This window comes from Bos indicus x Bos taurus, chromosome 13, assembly GCF_003369695.1.
Source record: "Bos indicus x Bos taurus breed Angus x Brahman F1 hybrid chromosome 13, Bos_hybrid_MaternalHap_v2.0, whole genome shotgun sequence".
Classification (NCBI taxonomy): Eukaryota; Metazoa; Chordata; class Mammalia; order Artiodactyla; family Bovidae; genus Bos; species Bos indicus x Bos taurus.
The window spans coordinates 83,212,652-83,231,796 of record NC_040088.1 but is presented as its reverse complement, the minus strand read 5'-3'; the positions used below and the strand labels follow the sequence as shown (position 1 = coordinate 83,231,796).

The following is a 19,145-nucleotide window of genomic DNA, read 5'->3' as shown; positions in this document are numbered from 1 at the left end:
GACTCTGTGCGACCCCATGGACTGCAGCCTACCAGGCTCCTCCATCCATGGGATTTTCCAGGCAAGAGTACTGGAGTGGGTTGCCATTGCCTTCTCCTGTAACTGCATAGTGATACACCAATTCAAACTTACTGCTATGGGGGAAAAACACCATTTAATGAGACATGAAGAAAAAGCACAACCCGACTAAAGGGACACATGCTGTGGACCACAGCACGGCTATGACCAGAGCAAATGGGGCAACAGGGGAAGGAAGATGGATGGGTAAACTACAGCCTTGGGGGTGGGGGTTCTGGATTGACGATGACTAAGCAGACAACAGGATGAGACAGGAAATCAAAACCAATGATGAAAGCAGACACACCGTCAGAGAACTCCAACAGCAAGGAAAACATACACAGAACTGTTCTTTTACAAATACTTGGAAAGAAATTAAGCATGAAACCACAGAGAAATCATCAAAGAATTTTAAATATCAACTAATTAGCCAATGATGCAAATTATAAAAACAGTGTGTCAAAAGACCACAAAATGGACTAGTTACCACTTCACATGCCTCTAAAAGATTCACGGTTAATTTAATTATTAGCTGACTAACAATGCAACTAACATGAAATGGGTGGTAACAGAAAAAAAGTGATAATACAAGTGCAGTTATAAAGCAGAGTATTGTATACATGATTTCATGGGGTAAATAGCAATGCACTCACAAAACCTAAGCTAAACATGGAAGAAAGCTGAAACATGTGCTTTAGAGCCACACACTCTGTCACCAAAAGCCCTAGGTCGTCATCCGTTTTTAGACTCGGAAAAGTGAGGCAGCCCGACGTCTACCCTGGGGCCCTGGGCACCGGGCTTTTAACCTGGTTTCACACGCAAAGCTGGCCTGAGCGCACAGCCAGGTCCATTAGCAAGCAGACCAGTTTAGATTCTTGGTTTTGTTCCCATCGCATACCCTGCAACCAGGCATCCCCAATGGAAAATGTGCTGCACGGCTTTCACGCTCCATGAGAGCTGCCTATGGTTACTTTCATGAAGCTGTCTGCTCCCTGAGAACAGAAACTTCCCTGCAGCTGCTGTGCCCAGCACAGGCCAGGCCCAACGTTACAGAGGCAGGCTCTGGCTGAGTTCATGATGATGTGCTAAGCCGGTGGTCCAAATATCAAGACTAATTTGTCACTGTGACATTGTGGAATGATTCAAGACTAGGCAGTTTAAAAAATTTTAGATCTCCGAGCATAGCAAATGTACCTGATTTTCTTCTGGGTAAAAAGAGAAAAAACAAAAACAAACAAACAAAAAAGAAAATCAGTGTGCTGAGGGAGGGATATGGCAGGGAGGAGGCAGACACATACGAGTCATGATGCCCAGCCAGTCTCCCTCTTGCGCTGGGCTGTGCCGCCTCCTTCCGGGCTTGGAGCGCCCACTGCTGGGCGGGCAGGAGGCAGGATGCCGGTTGAGGGAGCTCACTGATTTAAAACGACGGAGGTTGCCTAGGCTCCGCCTGCCCTCCATGCTCTCAGTCTCCTCGGCCCACTGCTCTGTGTTCTCCTTCTCTTCTTTGATCAACCTAAAATATAATAAAACCTGTCACCTGCCTCTGTCAGCAGAGGAACATGTCTGGACAACAAATTTGGGCTGGCATTCTGTGTCACGATTAGCAAATTCAAGAAAGAGTTGCTCAATTAACATCTCAGCAAAAAAGTTTGACTTTTCCTCTTTTGAATATTCTCAAACTTAGAATAACTTAGCATTGAGTCTTACAAACTGGCCCCTGATCATTCACGTTTGATTTCACTTCTTTACTCTAACATTCTGAAGGGGCCCTGGTGGCGACTCTCTTCTTGTGAGGAGATACCTCAAGTTGACAACCTTTACCTTCCCTGCTCTCAGGGCAGAGATGCACGTCAGTGCCTCAAGTCTTTTCCACTGGGAATCGGGAACTCTGTACAATCAAAAAAGCAATTCGTGAACAAGCTGGAGTTTATAAACACAAGTCTCCAGACCAGATGAAGTGCTGAGTTGATCCTGTTTTTTGTTTTTATTTTTGTTTTTTTAAGGTTGTATATGTACAAACGCATCACTCGATGAAGTTCTCCACCAGCTTTGTGTGAGTTTCTGGATTCATGTCAATGTGCTGCATTAACCTAGAATTCACGGTTTCTGCTCTTCTCCCCTAATGCATCGTGGATGATTTTATATAGCAGTTTAAATACATGATCATGCAAATAAAATGATTTTCAAATTAAAATACAAGATTCTTACAGGAAGTAAACCCTCCAGTTTCACTTCTACTTATACATCTTGAAAGTTTTTCACTGTTGATAACAAGTTGATGGACAGAATTTACCATTTACATCAAGTCAACTTGTTGCATAAGGAAAAATCACTTTTACTTGACAACATGCTGTAAAAATAAAAATATCAATATATAACCATGCCATATTTCCTGCGGGGACAGGGAAAGACAATCTTTCTGAGCTCATCTGTGCTCAAACACGGCCCACAAAGCCATCTGTCTCAGCGTCAAATGGGCAGGCGGCACCACCTGCATTTGCTGGTTGTCCCGTTCACCCCCTGCCTTTCCCCCAGGCCCCCCGCACTTGGCCGACAGGAACGGGCCTCTCGGCCTGGGCCGACGTGACGAGAACAGTCTGAGCAGCAGCTCTGCCAAGTCCTGTGCAGGGTCACTGGCCTGCGGCCACTCTGAACATGGACTTGGGACATGGGCATAGCTGTGCGGGTGTGGCACCAGGCAGGCCTTGGGGCCCCCAGCCACCCGGCTGCACCCAGCCCCAAGGCCCCATGCTCACCACGAGGCGGGCCTTTGGATTCTATCCGTTTTGTAAATTGTTATAACTGCCAAGACGGTGTCTAAAGAAAACATCTTAAATATACTGATGAGATGAGAAAAACTCAAACACATGTCCTTGGACCACTGTCTTACAACAAGGCAATCTTCACACTGTATTAAGTTAAAAAGGAAAATGCAGATCTGAGTGGGAATTTGCCAAACCCAAAACCCCAACTTTTCTGTTCCAGGTGGCTTTTCACCAGAACGTGGGAGGCTCCGAGGGAGGGTGCATGGGCCACAGGGGACACCACCTCAGCACCTCACCCACCTAGGGGCTCAGAGCTGGGGAGGACACCCCACAACACCCCCTCACAGAGTGCTGACACCACATCATGGACAGAATGCCCTAGCTGACTGAGCTCTATAATCAAGGGCAATCTCAAAACTGAAAATTCTTGAAGCAGACCTGAAGTCAGGTTTCTTACTATGGAACACTCAGACTTCCCTAGGAGAAGACAGCTCCTCAGGGAAACCGAGTTTCCGGTGAGCTGAGTTCAGGTGCACCCACCTGATCTCTTCATTGATGGCGTCCAGCTGCTCCTGCAGCATCACAGTCGGAGTCTTGGCATGGGCCTGCCCGCTGGGTGACAGCTGAGTGGCCCAGCTGAAAAGGGTGACCCTGTCGCCCTTGCCAGAGACATGCCCTCATCACTCTCGAACACCTGGGCCACGTTGGCCAGCACGCTGGCTTGCTGCACCCGCTCTCAGTCCTGCTCCTTCAGGGTCTGCACCTGGGCATGAGAGGACCATGTCTCGTCAAAGACATTCAGGGCAGGAACTGAACACAATTTTACATGGAAGCCTTGACTGTGGATAAATGGGCCATGCTCATGAGACACTGCCATCTCTTAAACGAGCAGCACTAAAGAAACGGGCAGGAGGAGAATCCAGTTCCTAGATGGCCTGGTGACACTCAGGTCTTAGTGTGGACGGAAGGCAATCCTATGAGGTTATTCACAAGGGTGGGCTGATGGAGTCAGAGACAAAAACTGAAAATTAAAAAAAAAAATACATTCATGCCTCCATCAGCCAGGCTGGAGGAAAATAAGAAAAAAGAATCCTTCAGCTCGGCAGCTGCTGGGTCTCCCTCAGTGGTCATCACTGGTCCTGGTTCACTGAGGAGTGCCGTCCTCGCAGGCTCCCAGCCCTCCGTTTCCAGGCTGGTCTGAACACCAACACACAGGAGCAAGAAGGGACAGCCAGGGGATGGGAGGGCCAGCCCCCCGCGGCTCTCCTCAGGGCACAGGCCCTCGGGCTGTTCTGGGGGACATCCCCTCACACCGCAAGGGTGGCTCTGTCATCACACACAGGAGAGTGCCCACGGGGCCCTGCTCCACCCTCCTGCTCTCAAACCTCACACCCTTCTCTCTGCAAACCTCCCCCTGCCACACTGTCACCCAGGTCCTGCCTGCTTTTCCAAGACATGATCTAAAAGCAACTGAGGGGCAGCCTTGAGGTGCTGGCTTACCAGCTCCCTGTCCCCGGTGGCCAGTGCTCTCGCCCCCTGTCTTCATCACGACCCCGCCCCAGGGCTGGACCACCTCCTTCACTGGCTCCAAAACCACCTGCCATCATTCCTGCTCTGCTCCAGCGAACTAGCTGCCTATGGGTTCACCCCCATCAGCCCGGTCAGCAGGTCCTCTCCCTTCTCTCGCCTTCCAATCACACAACAGGAATCAGCAGATTCCTCCTCCAGGGCTCCCTGCAGCGCCCACTGCGGGTCTCTGAAAGCTCCCTGGGAGCAGCCTCTACTGTCCCCATCCCCGCCCGGTCTCCAGCTCTCTGCCAGCAGGCGGTGTGCCCCGCCCCGCAGGGCAGCTCCCCGGGGGCTCGAGGAACCCATGTTACCAAGCCCCCTCCCCTCCTTGCCCTCCACCATGCCCCCCCAGCATGTCTCTCCCTGGGCTCCAGGCCCCGCCCTCCCTGGGGTTATTCTTCATTCCCTTGTACCCCTTCTCAGCTTTGGAATGCAGGGTGCCCCACAGCTCTACCCTTGCACCCCATCTCTCTCCACTGGCACCCGCCTGGTGACTTTACCGTGCTTGTGCCTTTAAATGCCATCTGTATGCCCACGACCCCAAGTTCACCCTGAGCTGAGTGAGTCCTCTCCCCGATGCAGGCCAGAACACTCAGCTGCTCTCCTGACACGTCCCCTGGATACCTCATGGGCTCGTCCACCTCAGCAGGGCTGAGGTCTGGCTCTTAGCTCCCCACCCCAGCAACCCTCCTCACCTCAAAAAAAAGGATCTGGCCTCGAGCTGCTCAGGCCTGAGCCTGGGGTCCTCCCTGATACGGCCCGCTCTCTCCCTTGTCCCCGCTGGCTGACACGACCCTTTTTCTATCTCTGAGTAGCTACTTCTTTTCCTGCCTCCGGGTCTCTGGTTCAAGGTCACCCTCCTGGTGTCACCTTGCTGGCCACCCTGTTCACACATGATCGTCCCCTCCTCCTCGGACAACTCGGGCACTCTGGTCTCCTTTCCCTGCTCATTACTGTCTGACAGGTTGTGCGGGTTTAAAACGGGGTCCACAAATTCTTCCATCCTCCTCCCTTCAAGAGGCAGAAGGGGCAACTCCTGCTCAGCCCCTGAGCGAGGCAGGACTTCACAGCTCACTCTCGCAAACAGAAGTGAAGGTGTGCAGCTTTGAGACTGGGGTGCAAAAGGCCCTGGGCTACACCCCACGCTCTCGCTCTCAGAGGGTGTTCCAAGGAAAGCCAGGCCATGAAGAGGTCCACACAGCAGCGACCTGGGCCTATCCCCAGCAGCCAGGTGAGTCTGGAAGCCTGCCATCCAGCCCTGTGGGGCCTTCCTGTGTCTGTGCCTTCAGGAGGCCCTGAACCAGGCCCGCCTGCTACAATGCATAGGAACTGTGGACTGTGAGCTGTTCACTGGGAAGTCACTAAGCTTGGCAGTGATCCATTACGTAGCAGTGGATAAAGAATGCACACGGTTTTTAATTCACTGCTGGAGTCCTACTTCTGACGATGTCTGGCCCAAACTAACTGCTCACTGAATACGGAAGCTCAAAACACAGGCCTGTATGAAAAAATACATGCCATGAATGAGGTGAAAATATAAGGCACTTAAACTTCCAATGAGAATTCTCCTTACTATAAGCTGATGGATATGTGTATCCATTTACTCGTAGGACGATTTCAAAACTGTGCTAATTAGTACCATGCTGGGCCTCACATTAGGCCACAAGTTATAAAAATTGGTTATTTTAAGGAAAAAAAAAAGCATGCCTTAAAAGTAAACTCTTAGCCAGAAAAAGGAAAATGGGAAGATGTAAGCGATCTATCAATGCTTTGTTCCAAACCCACCTCAGGACCACAGTGTGAGGGGGCAGGTGCCTCACAAGGTGCCCACCAGGGACGGGAAGGGGGCGGCGGGGGTCCTTGCCTTGGACGGCTCATCGTGCAGCGCTGCCAGCCGGCCTTTCTGAGGGCACCGCAGCACCACCCCATTGCAGGAGGAGTCTGCTGGCCAGTCCGCCACAGGGAACCTGAGGTCCAGGGTGCTACCCAAGTAGGGTCAGCTGAAACACATGGGAAAGAACAGCGCTTTTAGAAGAAAAGAGAGCTCACTCTGTCAGTCAAGCCAGAGCCTGTCAATTTGGAAGATTGGCAATTTCACAGCAAAAGGGCCCCCGAGAGGGCACTGCCCTCCTGGCTCCAATAGCAACAGGCCGCCCACTGCTCTGCAAACACTCAGGGCTCATCCCCACCAGCTGGAAAACTCCCGCATGTGGAGAAGGCACTGCTGACACGAGGGTGTGGAGCTGACTAGGACAGGATCAGCTGTCTGGGGTTGGGGAGTTCAGGGTCCCCCCGGAGCCCACCCTCAGGTCCCAGGGCGGAGACTGCACCTGCTCTGCTTTCTCCTTGGCATCCTACCTCCCCTCCGGCCCATGCCTGCTCAGACCTCCCTTTCCCGCATGAAGTCTGTGGATCACAATCACCTCTCTGCCTGGAACACTGTCTGCACCACTCTCCGTGCTTCTAAAGTGGCCTCAGACAACCCACAGCAGAAAGGCCTTGGACCCACAGCTCGGAGCTAAGCCACATTGGTGTCTCCCATTAAAGCAGAGGTAGCATGTCACCAGACTCTGGGCTGAACAAGGCCCAGCACAGATGCTCAGGCCCTGAGTACTAAGGTCTGGGCCTCCCGGTGCCAGGAACTCAGTCAGCAGGGGCCTGCTGAGAGGCAGGGCGGCCCTGCCTTGACTATGAGTGGCCTGCACTGCAGGACCACCTGGGCTCTGCTCAGTCTTCTCTCTGGGAAGAGGGTGGCGCCTTCACGTGCAGGAGTCCATAAACTCGGGAGACAGAGCCCTCCCAGGACACCCCATATGTCTGCAGAGCGGCCAGGGCCAACCACCAGCTCAGCCTGCTTGGGGTCACACTCTGCTCTGCTCCATGGTTTTGCAAGGAAAACTGTGCTGAACAGGAGATGGAGGTCTGGAATCTCCCCGAGCCACGCCTGTATCCCTCCCGTCTCCCTTCCCTCCTGCCAGAACCAATCCTTTCTCTGCTCCACTTCTACCCAAGGGCCTGGGGCCAGAGCACACTTGGGAACTGGGTCAGGGGTACGACACAGTCCCGCCATGGACTGCGGACCCTCGTGGGTCCTCTGAGGGCCACAGAGGCCTCCTGGTTGGGTCGCCCCCCAACCATCACCTCCCAGTCCCCTCGCGGGGTGTAGCCTCCATCTCTCTCCCCCTCCTCACCCTAAGCTCTTTCCTCTGGGAGAAGGTCTCAGAGACAAGGTGACCAATTCCTCTGGGAGGTCCCACCAAATACGCCTTGTCTGCCCTGCCTGTGAGCCAGGTTTTAAGTCCCCACTCCCTCCCTCCTGAGCCAGCATAGTGCCCCCCACCCAGCCCACACTGCCCGCAAACCCCACTCTGAGGCCCCACCTGTGCTGCTAAGTCACTGCCATGACCCCTTGAGAGCTGCCTCCTGGAGACACCCCTCCCTCGCACCAGCTGCTGCGGCCCACTGTCTTCAGAGCACAGAGGCCCCTCCCGCCCTGTGGCTGCTTCCTCTTCTCATCCCTCACTCTCACTGACACACAGGGGACTGGTGACCAGGCCCCAGGCTTTCCATCTGAACTCCACAAGTGAGCCAGGCCTCGGGTCTGGGCACCAGGGACCTCCTCATTACCCAAAAACCCCCAAGAGCAGGAGGCTGTGTCCACCTCCTCTTCCTCCACTGTCTAAGCAGTCCTCCTCACACTCACCTTGTTTACCCTGGGAGCAGGGGTTCCCCACCTCTGACAGCACCAGCCCCTCACCATGGAGGAGCTCTGCCAGCAAGTTTGGCCATGTCTCCTATCTGTTCTGCAGGGCACGTGCTCTCCTTGAACTCCACCCGTCATGGTTTCAGACACAGGGCCAGTTTCTGGCTCTGCCTTTGTCTCAAATGATACCCCCTTACTCTAGAAGAAGGCTGGGTGGGGGCCCTGGACTGAGAGGATCCCCTAAGCACACAAACACAGAAATATGCGTATGGGCTTCAAACTGTCTCCTAACTCAGGATTCAAGCAGTAGTCAATTTCCTACAGATGAATGAATGTCACCAGTTAAGCACTTAATAACCTTTGCTCAAGTTTATCTCTCACTTGTGACAATTTTCCGTGAAGAAGCCAAAGAAACATTTAAATACTTAATAGAATTACTGCCCCTATAATATTGAGTAAGAAAAAATCAGGATGCTCAGTAATCTGCTCGCCTCATTCACAAGCCAGGTGATTCCTCCCACCACAGTCAACGGCAAGTCATGTCTCAGTCTCCATTCACGTAAAAAAGACTACAGGTCATTAACCTTCTTCGACTCTTCAGAAACATCAGTGTCACAGTCTGTCAGGCCCCTCAAATGAATACACCCAAATATCAACTGGTCGGCCCCCCACTTCCAAACCTCTGCCTGTGGTTTTGAGTGTTGTCAATACTGTGACTACCACTCCGTGGTACCAAGCTGGACCCTAAGGAACAATGCTTGTCTCTTCCCTTTCACTGGCCACGAAGCTACAGGCTCCTTGAGATGCGACCATGAGTGACACCCAGTCATACTGTCCACACACAAGACAGGCCCTTGTCACACTTGACAGCGCTGAGGGGAACTACCTGGGGGAGCAGTCTACCCGTGGTGGAAGGGAGCCCCTCGCAGTCTCGTCTGGTACAGTTTGGCTCTCAGGGTTTCCAGGTTTAGAATCAGCTGTTCCCACAAAACAGCAAATGACACAGCCTGCACCACTTACTTTCCGGATGTAAAATGACTTGCACCAAAATGTGCAGAACAGGTTATGTGAGTAGGTATCAACTCCGAACATTTTAATTCTGAGAAAATATTTTCTAAGAGTCCCATAGCAAATATAAACACTCAGAACAATATTAACCCTTATAAACCATAATGAAGAGGAAGTTCCATCTCAGGTGTAGAAAAGCTTTCTCTGGAGGAAACATGGCAAGCCATTACCAACGATGAAGTCTGTAGAGAGAAGCTGGACTTGGGGAGGGGGTTCGGGTCAGGGGGACATGACTCACTCTATTGTCCTCACTCCTCTCATTGCTTTAAACTGCCTCCATGGAGCTCACCTGCATTCCTGGGCATTCCTCACATTCATTCCTCTACAGCCCACTTCACTTTCTCACGGGGTAAAACACGTCAAACGGGCCAAGTTTCCGAGTAACTTGACTCAACCTGGCAGCTCTATGCTGTCGGCCATGACAGTCACTCACCTCGTGCAGTCCCTGAGCACATGAGACAGGCTGGTGCAAAGCTCGATGTGGAAATCACACAGAAGATTTCAAGACTCGCAGTGAAAGAAGGACGTCAAGTAGCCCATTGGTTTTTAGGACATTTTAGATTGTGTATGTGGCTCGTATTATTTTTCTGATGCACAGCACAGTCCACGTGAAAGGCTCACACTTTGTCTCAGCTTTCAGGTGAACCCAAAAAGGACTACTCAGAATTCTGAACCACACACAACAGCCACACACTCTAAATCCATCTATAATGCAAACACACTCAGTGTTCAAAACCAGAAATGCTATACGTGTTACAGCAGTGGATTAGCCATAAGGAAAATGTAACTTGACTTCTGCTAAGCATCTGCTCAAACTCATGTCCATTGAGTTGGTGATACCGTCCAACCATCTCATCCTCTGTCATCCACTCTCTTCCTGCCTTCAATCTTTCCCAGCATCAGGGTCTTTTCCAATATGAAAATTCATATTAAAAAACTGGAAATAATTACCTTAAGCAATTTTTAAATGTAATAACAAAGGTGGCAAGTCTGTGTTTTATAAAATGAGCATCAATTTCAATGTTTAGAAAGCTGTTTTAGGACCTACTGTATAAAAAAAAATGGAGAGAAGACAAAAGAATGATCTATTTGAGATTGGTTCTGTGTTAGAAATTGCTGAGACTAATTGACAGGTTATGGGTATTTATTATACTACTCCATCCACTTTTGTCCCTGTTTGAAATTTTCCATCATAATACATTTAAAAAGTTTATATTTTGTTAAATATATTCTGTTAAAACAGAGTCTTCTCCAGCAACACAATTTGAAAGCATCAATTCTTCAGTGCTCAGCCTTCTTTATGGTCCAACTCTCACACCCACACATGACTACCGGAAAAGCCATAGCTTTGACTATATGGACTTTTGTCGGCAAAGTGATGTCTCTGCTTTTCAATATGCTATCTGTGTTTGTCATAGCTTTCCAAGGAGCAAGCATTTTTTAATCTCATGGCTGCAGTCACCATCTGCAGTGATTTTTGAGCCCAAGGAAACAAAATCTGTCACAGCTTCCACAATAAGGCATCGGCATTCAAATATTTTTAAAGCAAAACAAAAGTTTACTTTGAATTAGCTTAGTCATAAACAGCATCCCGATCTCAACAGCCTCTGAGCATCAGTTCTGAAAGTAAGGAAGTGCACCCCTGATTGGGAGACATTGAGCTCTCTGCCTAAGTGGGGAGGGCGCCTCACCGTGGGTCTCATGATGGGAGTCAGAACCACTGCCCCCTGGAAGCCTGCCTGTGAGGCTCTGCAGTCCAGGCCCAAGAACACAGGCATAGTGACGACAGTACTGACACATGAGGCTGGACCAGGAATCCCTACTCCATTTCCTGGATGGTCTGTATCACCCTATGGCCAACCTTTCCGGGAAACCTCTCTCAGGACTCGGTGATGCGAGCCTCCACCATCACCCTTTCCTGACGCGCCTTCTGTTGTAGCACAACTATGCTTCTCCTCCTGCCTAGGAGCAGCCATCCTACACACACACCATGTCTGGGTCAGCAGTTTGGCATGTGGGACTCCAGCGCCACGTCCAAGGCAAGCAGGCTCCACATCTGGGCGCCATGCCTTCAGTTTCATGGGCCCCGGGCTGGCACCCTCAGATTTGTCTGAGGGGCAGTCGTGAGGTCCACCTGTATCCCAAGCAGCTCCCCAGACTGGCTGGTCAGAGCAACAAGCAGCCTCTGAATGTGGGGACGCCCTGGCCCCTGCCCACCACCTATGGGTGACCACCTCTGGCCCTGCTCCCAAGGAGGTGGGTGCCCGGATCAGCAGATGGGACCACACACACACACACTCGGTGGCAGAGATGGGAGCGGCGGAGAAAGGCAGCGCTGGCCCCCACCCAAGCTGTGTCTCCTGCTCAGACGCGGCCTCCCCGTCAGCACACACACCTGCTGCAGCTCCTTGTTCTTCTCCTCCAGTTGGGCCTCCATCTTGCGCAGCCTCTCCTCGATGCTGCCATGTCTCTCTCCCACCTGTCGACCAAGAACAGCATCAGCTCCTCTTACAATGACCCTGTCCTGACGGCACGCGGCCTGTGACTGCAGGGGCGGCAAGCAGGCCATGCTTTGTGCGGACCACGGGCCCACGGGCCCCTGCGCGGCTTCATGTGTGACACGTGGCTCATGGAGGGTGCTGGTGACCAGCTTGTGAGAGGAGACGTGCTCCCCCCAGCCCCAGGCCCGCACCCGTGGCCGCTGCGCCCCCTCCTTGGACTGCTGTGGTGAGCCAGTGCAAGCAGCAGGCATCAGCAAGTGCAAGACACGCAAGGCACACGTTCTACCTTCCTAAGCTGGGAAGTAAGTTTGAACCATTTAGCCTCCTTAGTGGCAGAGCTTCCGGAAGACAAAAGGTAGGACTACAAGGCTGACTGGGGACGGACAGCAGAGATGCCAGGGGAGAGGAGAAACCAAGCCTGGAGAGGAAGATCACAGGCAGAAGGGCGTCCCCTGGTGGCTATTAGTGACCCTGCTCTGGGAGGGTCTGTGAGCACCCGACACTGCTGGCCGCCGGCGACCAGAGGCCCCTCAGCCTCCGGGCAATGCTCCCGTCAGCCGCCCCAGCACAAGCCCGACCTGACTCTCCATGCCCAGCCAGTGCCCACCGGCAGCACGGGGCAACATCTTTCCCGCCAGAAGGACAGGGTGGCTGGCTGGCTGGCAGTGGGGATGATGCCCCCAGCAGTGCCACATCCCCAGGAGGCGGCCTCTCACCCGCGGGCTCCGGGACAGCGAGCTGGGAGTGGGGCCCTGGGTCTGCACGTGCCCCACTGTGACTTCTTCAACAAGTGTATGGATAATGACTTAAAACTGTGTTCATTACAGAGCTATTCTGGCCATCTCTTAAACGAGAATGGGATTTTTCTAGGTCTCTATCCTGCTAGGCTTTGAGTGGCTGACTGAACTCTGAGAGGCAGTGACTCGGAGCTGAAGCATCCTGGGGACACACAGAACACGGGACAAAACTGGAGGGAAATTAATGGAGGGATGATACAGAAGTGGGGGCTGCCTGACACTCGGGGAGCACTCCCATCTCAGATAGGCAGCATGACCCCAGCGTCTACGCTCCTGTGTGGACTGAGCAGCACGGGCAGGGGTGTGGTGGGACAGCACGGGAACAGGCCCTCCCCGCGCTCGCCCCCCTACCCCCACCCCCCCACCCCCTGCGGGGAACCCAGAGCAGCACCTTGGAGAGCGCAGCCACCCTCTGTGCCAGCTCGGCCTCCACCTCGGGCAGTGGAGTGGAATTCCGCAAAATGGTTAAACCAAGTCTCAAATAATTCAAACCTGTAAGTTACAGTCACCCCCATTTTTTTAAAAATGTATTTCCTTCCAGTACAGCTGATTTACCATTAGGTACATCCACACTTTTGAATGCAATATTTTAGGGTCATAAGAATGTTACACTGGGACTTGATTTCCAACATGGGAGTCACATGAAAAGGTCTTTAACTTCCTTCCTCAGTTATTCACTACAATAAAAGTCAGAAACAGTTCAGTAAAGGCCATTACCTGTCGATGCACGGAATCCTTATTTGCAATTTCATTTTCAAGTTTATCATTGAGGTCATCCTCAGTTTCAAATCAAACATAAAGTTAACGTCCTCAAAATTAAAGTCCTAGACATGGCAGTTTTCTCAGACGTGAGCAAAAACACGCCTACCTCAAAGGTCACATTTGCCACGATTGGCACCCATCTGTCTTAACGTTCTGTCCAGCCACTCGGTTTACCAAGCTTCTTTTCTACAAAATAAACCCAAACAGCAAACAAAAAGTATACAAAACTACCCTGTTATTGCAAGAATTCCAGGAGGGAAGGTATCTGGCATGAAGTCAGGACCTCTGTCTGCTACACCTTACAGGCAGGCTTGACCCAGAACAGGGAGGGACCTTCAACAGAGCCAATGGGGAGCTCTGATGCTTGTTTCTTCGGATAAAAGTTGGAAAAATCTCATGCAATTTCCTCAGAATTAAAGAATATTAACGAGTGGAAACAGAAGTCAAAGTGTAACACAACTGAGCACAGCCTTCTCAAGCCTAGTTCTTCTAAAGCAGTTACACCACATATATAAAATGCTCAAACCAGGACCAGAACTTGCTGCTAGTGCAACTCCTGTCTGCCTGCTCAAAATCCATTTCAGGTCCCTCCCTGGTCACTAAGTAACCAATGTGGGCAAAGTCCTAACATTAAAAGTGAAAGGTCTTAAAAATGCTTTTTCCAGAATTCTATACGTATTAAACTCTGCCACCTAATCTCCTGTTGCCAAAGAGTAGTGTGAATAGGTTATACAAACTTGTGCAAATATTTCTATTTTCAGTTTTCACACAGAATCACTCACACCAAGCTACTAAACAAGTACACCTGCTGTACCACATGTTGGAGGGGTTCTCTCTGAGATAGTCTCACGGCGGTGGGGGGAGGACAGGGTGGGTGTTGTCTGTCTGTGCACAGAGGTGAGGCAAGGCTCATAGGAGGAGGCCTGAACCCCCAGCACTCTTCTGTTTTCACAGTGACCGCTAGGGAGTTTCTCATAAATCACGACACCCGCAGACACGACTGCCAGAAACATTATGATTCCACATGGTTACACAGCTCGGACCTGAGGATCTGAGGGTGAGCAAATGCCACTCGACTTGTCTGATGGCCGATATCACTGTCACACACCCCTTCAAGGAGCAGAACCTCAGAAAACTAGAGAAGATGGCCAGGAAAGCTGCCTCAGCAGAGCCCATACAGCATGCTCCCATCTCTCCGAGAGAATGGGCTCCACAGACGTCACCAGACTCACCTGAGTGAATCAGAAGGAAACTTCAGCATCATCAGGAACACATTCGACAGGCAGGCGGCGGGGGGATGAACCAGGAGACTGGGGTTGACATATATACAGTACTGATACTATGCATAAAGTCAACGAGTAAGGACCTAGTGTACAGCACAGAGAAGTCTACTCAGTGCTCTGTGGTGAAGTAAATGGGCAGGAAATCTAAAAGAGAGGGAGATAACATAGATAGATAGATAGATAGATGACTGATTCACTTTGCTGCACAGCAGAAATTGAAACAGCAGTGTAAAGCAACTACACACCAATAAATGAATGAATGGATGAATGAATTTTTTTAAAAAAGGAGTACACTGGGTCCCCTAGAACTTGTGGAAATGAGGAGTCCACACTCAGGGTGCAGCACAGCGCCAGGGCTGCCCTCATGTTGGTCCACTGCCAACGGACCGCCTGGACCAGGCCTCTTCTACCCCAGAGACCTCGACACAGAGGCGGGGAGGCAGCCAGTTGCGGTCTTGCCAGAGCTCTGCTCTTGCTCACGCAGCCATCCCAAGGCTGAGACCACTGGGAGAAAAAGGGACCCACATTCCACCTCAGAACAACAGACACGGCCGCCATCACTCATTTCACGGATGTCCCGCTGCAGTCTCGTGTTCACATCCTCGGACTTGAGGAGGTCCTTCATGGCTGTGTCCAGGTCCACCTCCAGCTTTTTCACGTGGGCAGAGAGGGCTGCCAGGGTTTCCTTCATCTGGCTCTGCTCCCGCGACTGCCTGTCTATGACTTCCTGGAGCTCGATCACCTTAGCCAGGTCTTCCTCGTGGCTTAGAGAGCTGTCGGAGGGTCTCTAAGGGGGAAAGGAAGCCTTAGACAGCCTTGTTTTGGGAGGGAGGGAACGCAGCATTTACGGGAAATTGGTGAGGTCAAAACTGCCTTCTGCGCTCTGGGAGCTCACACGACCCTCACGGACACTCAGACCTACATGGTGCATTGGTGAGAGGTCCCAACAGCCCCACACAGACTGGATGGTAAGACGAGAACCAGACAGAGAGCAAGATTGAGACTTGCCTTTCCACTGGCGCTTGGCATGTTTTCTGGCTCATGATTTACATCAAGCACCCTGTCCGTTAGTATCTTTTCCTGGTTATTCTGCTCTTTAAGAATCATCTGCTAAAACCAAAAAAAAAAAAAAGAATCAGAGTAAAAAATAAGTAAAGACAGCAAAACTCCACCTGGAAAAATTCAACTTTAAACTGAAAACGCAACATAAAAAGAAAATACATGGTGATGCTATCCATCCCGAATACAACCAGGTGATTAGAGTCAGAATTTGTCTTCTACTGGACAAAGGGGTACTTAAAAGATCCTGCAGCTCTGAGCCACAAGTCTACTTTATTAGTCATTAAAATAACCCAGGTGGGCGGGTCCTCAATCAGAAAGATAAATAACATCTGATGCCCACCACTACAGCCTTCAATCTTTTTTAAAATGAAAGGATGTAAATGACAAACCTTTAACTGAAATTACACGATGACTGATCAAACTTACCTCTTTATGTGTGGCACCTAATTCTTCTTCTAACAAACTACACCTTTCGAGTGCTACTCGTAATCATGCTCTCAACTCAAATAAAAGGGGCCGAGTCACTGTGTGTTGATGTGTGTATATACGTTAGTACACTTCTTAGTGTATACTCACCCTAATACATGGATACTGTCACAGAATACCTTTAATGTCTCTCATTGATCTTAATGTCAAGAGAATCTGGTTGTTAACAGCTTTAAATTCTAAGTTTGAGAGAACAAAATGTTCTCCTAAATTAATTATTACCCAGTTTTTAACTGCAAATTGATATACAGAATATAATAAATCTTGAGACATTCATGCCAACTAATACTTTTTAACTGGGGGCTTCCCAGGTGGCTCAGTGGTAAAGAATCCGCCTGCCAATGCAAGAGGGCAGGTTCGACCCCTGGGTTGGGAAGATCCCCTGGATTAGAAGACGGCCACCCACTCTAGTATTCATACCTGGGAAGCCCCATGAAGAGAGGAGCATGGTGGGCTACAGTCCACAGGGTCGCAAAGATTCAGACATGACTGAGCATATACGCAGGCAACGCTTTTTAACCATATAAAACTCTGACTTCTTACAGAAAAAATGTATATATAAGAATTCAAGAAGCTCAAAAGTCAACTAGTTATATAAATACGTGCATCATCCACCTAACAAGGCAGCAAGTGTACAAATCCAGGACGGCCGGGTGGCTGGTACCTTCTCGTCCAGGGCCTTGTGGTGCTCAAACAGCAATTTCAGCGCCCTGAGCACCTCCACCTCACTGGTCATGCCGGCTGGGGACTGCGCCTGCCACTTGCCCGCCATCATCCAGAGGGATGGCACATACCAGGAAACCAGGCACTCCAGGTGCTCCAGCAGCAGCTGCAGGGCAGGGCCAAAGGAGCACCTTCAACCTCATGCTTGAATTCAGGGCCGATAACTCCTCTCAGCCTCACGCTAAAGCTGAAACCATGCTAAGGCAAGTCAGAATCCCGCCAGTTCTGTCTAAAGTTAAGAGTGGACTTCCCCAGTGCCCCAGTAGTTAAGACTCCACACTTCTGCAGGGCTCATGGGTTTTAATCCCTGGTTGGGGAACTAAGATCCCACACAAAGTGTAGCATGGACAAAAATTTAAGTTAAGAGAACTCCCCCCTCAAATGTACTAAGATTACATTAGCTCTCATCATAAATTTGAAGCAAGCTATGAGAACCCCGAACTGATCCACCCCGGTCTGCCCAGGGGGAAGATGTGAAAAATGACTTGAAAATCAGACAAAGTTTAAAGACAGCAACACGGAGGCCAGCGGTGACCCCTACGGGGCAAATGTCAACACGTGAGAATCCCCCTACTGACTCTGGTGTTGTTTCTTTCCGCTTTCAGCTCAGCGATTTCTTCTTCTCTTTTAAGAAGCTGCTCCCTGCATATTTTTAGTTCTTCAGTAGGAGTTGGAAACTCCTAGAAAAGTTAAATGAGAAACTAAATGCAAACATAAATTAAAGAGAGCGAGACAGTGAAGACTGACCCTGTCAAGTCTCTCTAGGCTCCACACAAAGGATCTCCAGGCCCCTACAGTGAAGAGGGGTCCACTGACCCCAAGACCACACAGACCACCACAACTGAGACTGGCCTTCAGCCTCCACCTCAACCTGGCAGGCATGCGGCAGGGGAAAACCCAGAATCCAAGCCTACCTTCTCAAGACCCAGGAACATCTGAGGAGCTTTCCAAAACATAAGCCTAACAACAAAGTGGATAAAGAGATTCTTAAATGACACACAGACCAGTGACCTAGAGCCACTGGGGAGAGTGAAGAAAAAAGGGAAGGTCTACAAGGCCACCAAGCTTTGGAGTGTTCCTCTGGGAAAAAGGCTGATGGCACCCCAAGGCCATCTGTTAGCCTGACTCCACTGAAGTCACCCAGTCGTTCAATCAACAGGTTAAAATGTTAAATTTATGTTATATGTATTTTACCACAATTTGCATGCATGCGGGGCCATCCACGTGGTGAACTTGCTCAAACTGAACTACACGGAGTCTTTTGTTCTTCTATTTTTCTTTGCAGAAATAAAAAAATCCTGGGCTACATATCCCCTACTACATACTGTGTGTTCAGCACCCAGAAAAGTGCCCAGCACTTGTAAGAGGAATGTAGTAGACATGTGAAGCTATGAGGGTGTATGTCATACACGTAAGCAGTAGGTACCCATCATTAAAATACTGGACACACTGGTCTGTGCTTTGTAAGATGGGAGACATTAAGGGCTTAGCCTTTCTACTTCAAGGACTGACTCTCTAGCTTGATCTTAATGCCCCAGAGATTCCTCCAGCCCGCATATCCTTTCTTTGGAAGAAGGGAGACATTAAGGGGCTTAGCCTTTCTGCTTCAACGACTGACTCTATAGCTCAGTCCACGTGCCCAGTGACTCCTCCAGCCAGTGTTCCCTTCTTGTGGGCCCCCCGCCCATCCTCCACGCAGCAACTGCACAACCTCTTACAAGGTAAACCTGCTGGGGTCGATCCTGCCCACTAAGGCCAAAACGCCCTGGCCGGCAGGGCCCACAACCATGCTAACAAAATGAAACACAACCCCAACGCTTCACTGGGTGAGGGGCAATCTGACGGGCCCAGCCCCTGGCTGCTCTCACCTCAGGCCACTCTGCTTCCATGACTTGGGCCGAGGCCAAGTCCTTCCTAGTCTTGGCCTTTGCCTTGGGGTTGCAGCGCTGGAATAACGGCCACAGGCAGGCCCTTCTGTGACCCATCCTTGCAGATGTGGGCAGCCCCCAACTCGGGGGCAACCACTGTTTCACGGTAGGATACCTCGGCTACCGAGCTATCACCACCGATCTCACACTACGACCACCGCTATTCACACTATGACAACTGCTCTCACACACACTGCTCTCACACACCACTCTCACACACACCGCTCTCACACTATGATCACTGCTCTCACACTATGACCACCAAATGGCACAAAGGCTCTGCCTCCAGCACGTCTCCCAGGAGCCCGGAACTGGAACCTGCTCAGTCACAAGGGGTTTCGTGGTAACAGCGGGGCTGGGCTCAGGCCCACTGTCAAGGGTGCAGAGAGGGGGGAGGGGCTGCCAAAAAGACGACAGGTGAGTGTGAGGTGCTGGAGAAGG

The 19,145-nt window shown here is 50.8% G+C and overlaps 1 pseudogene; it reads right to left on the bottom strand.

Moving 5' to 3' along the window:
* Window positions 1-269: 269 nt before the first annotated feature.
* On the bottom strand, window positions 270-18,761 carry LOC113902748 (annotated as a pseudogene).
* Between the last annotated feature and the right edge of the window lie 384 nt (window positions 18,762-19,145).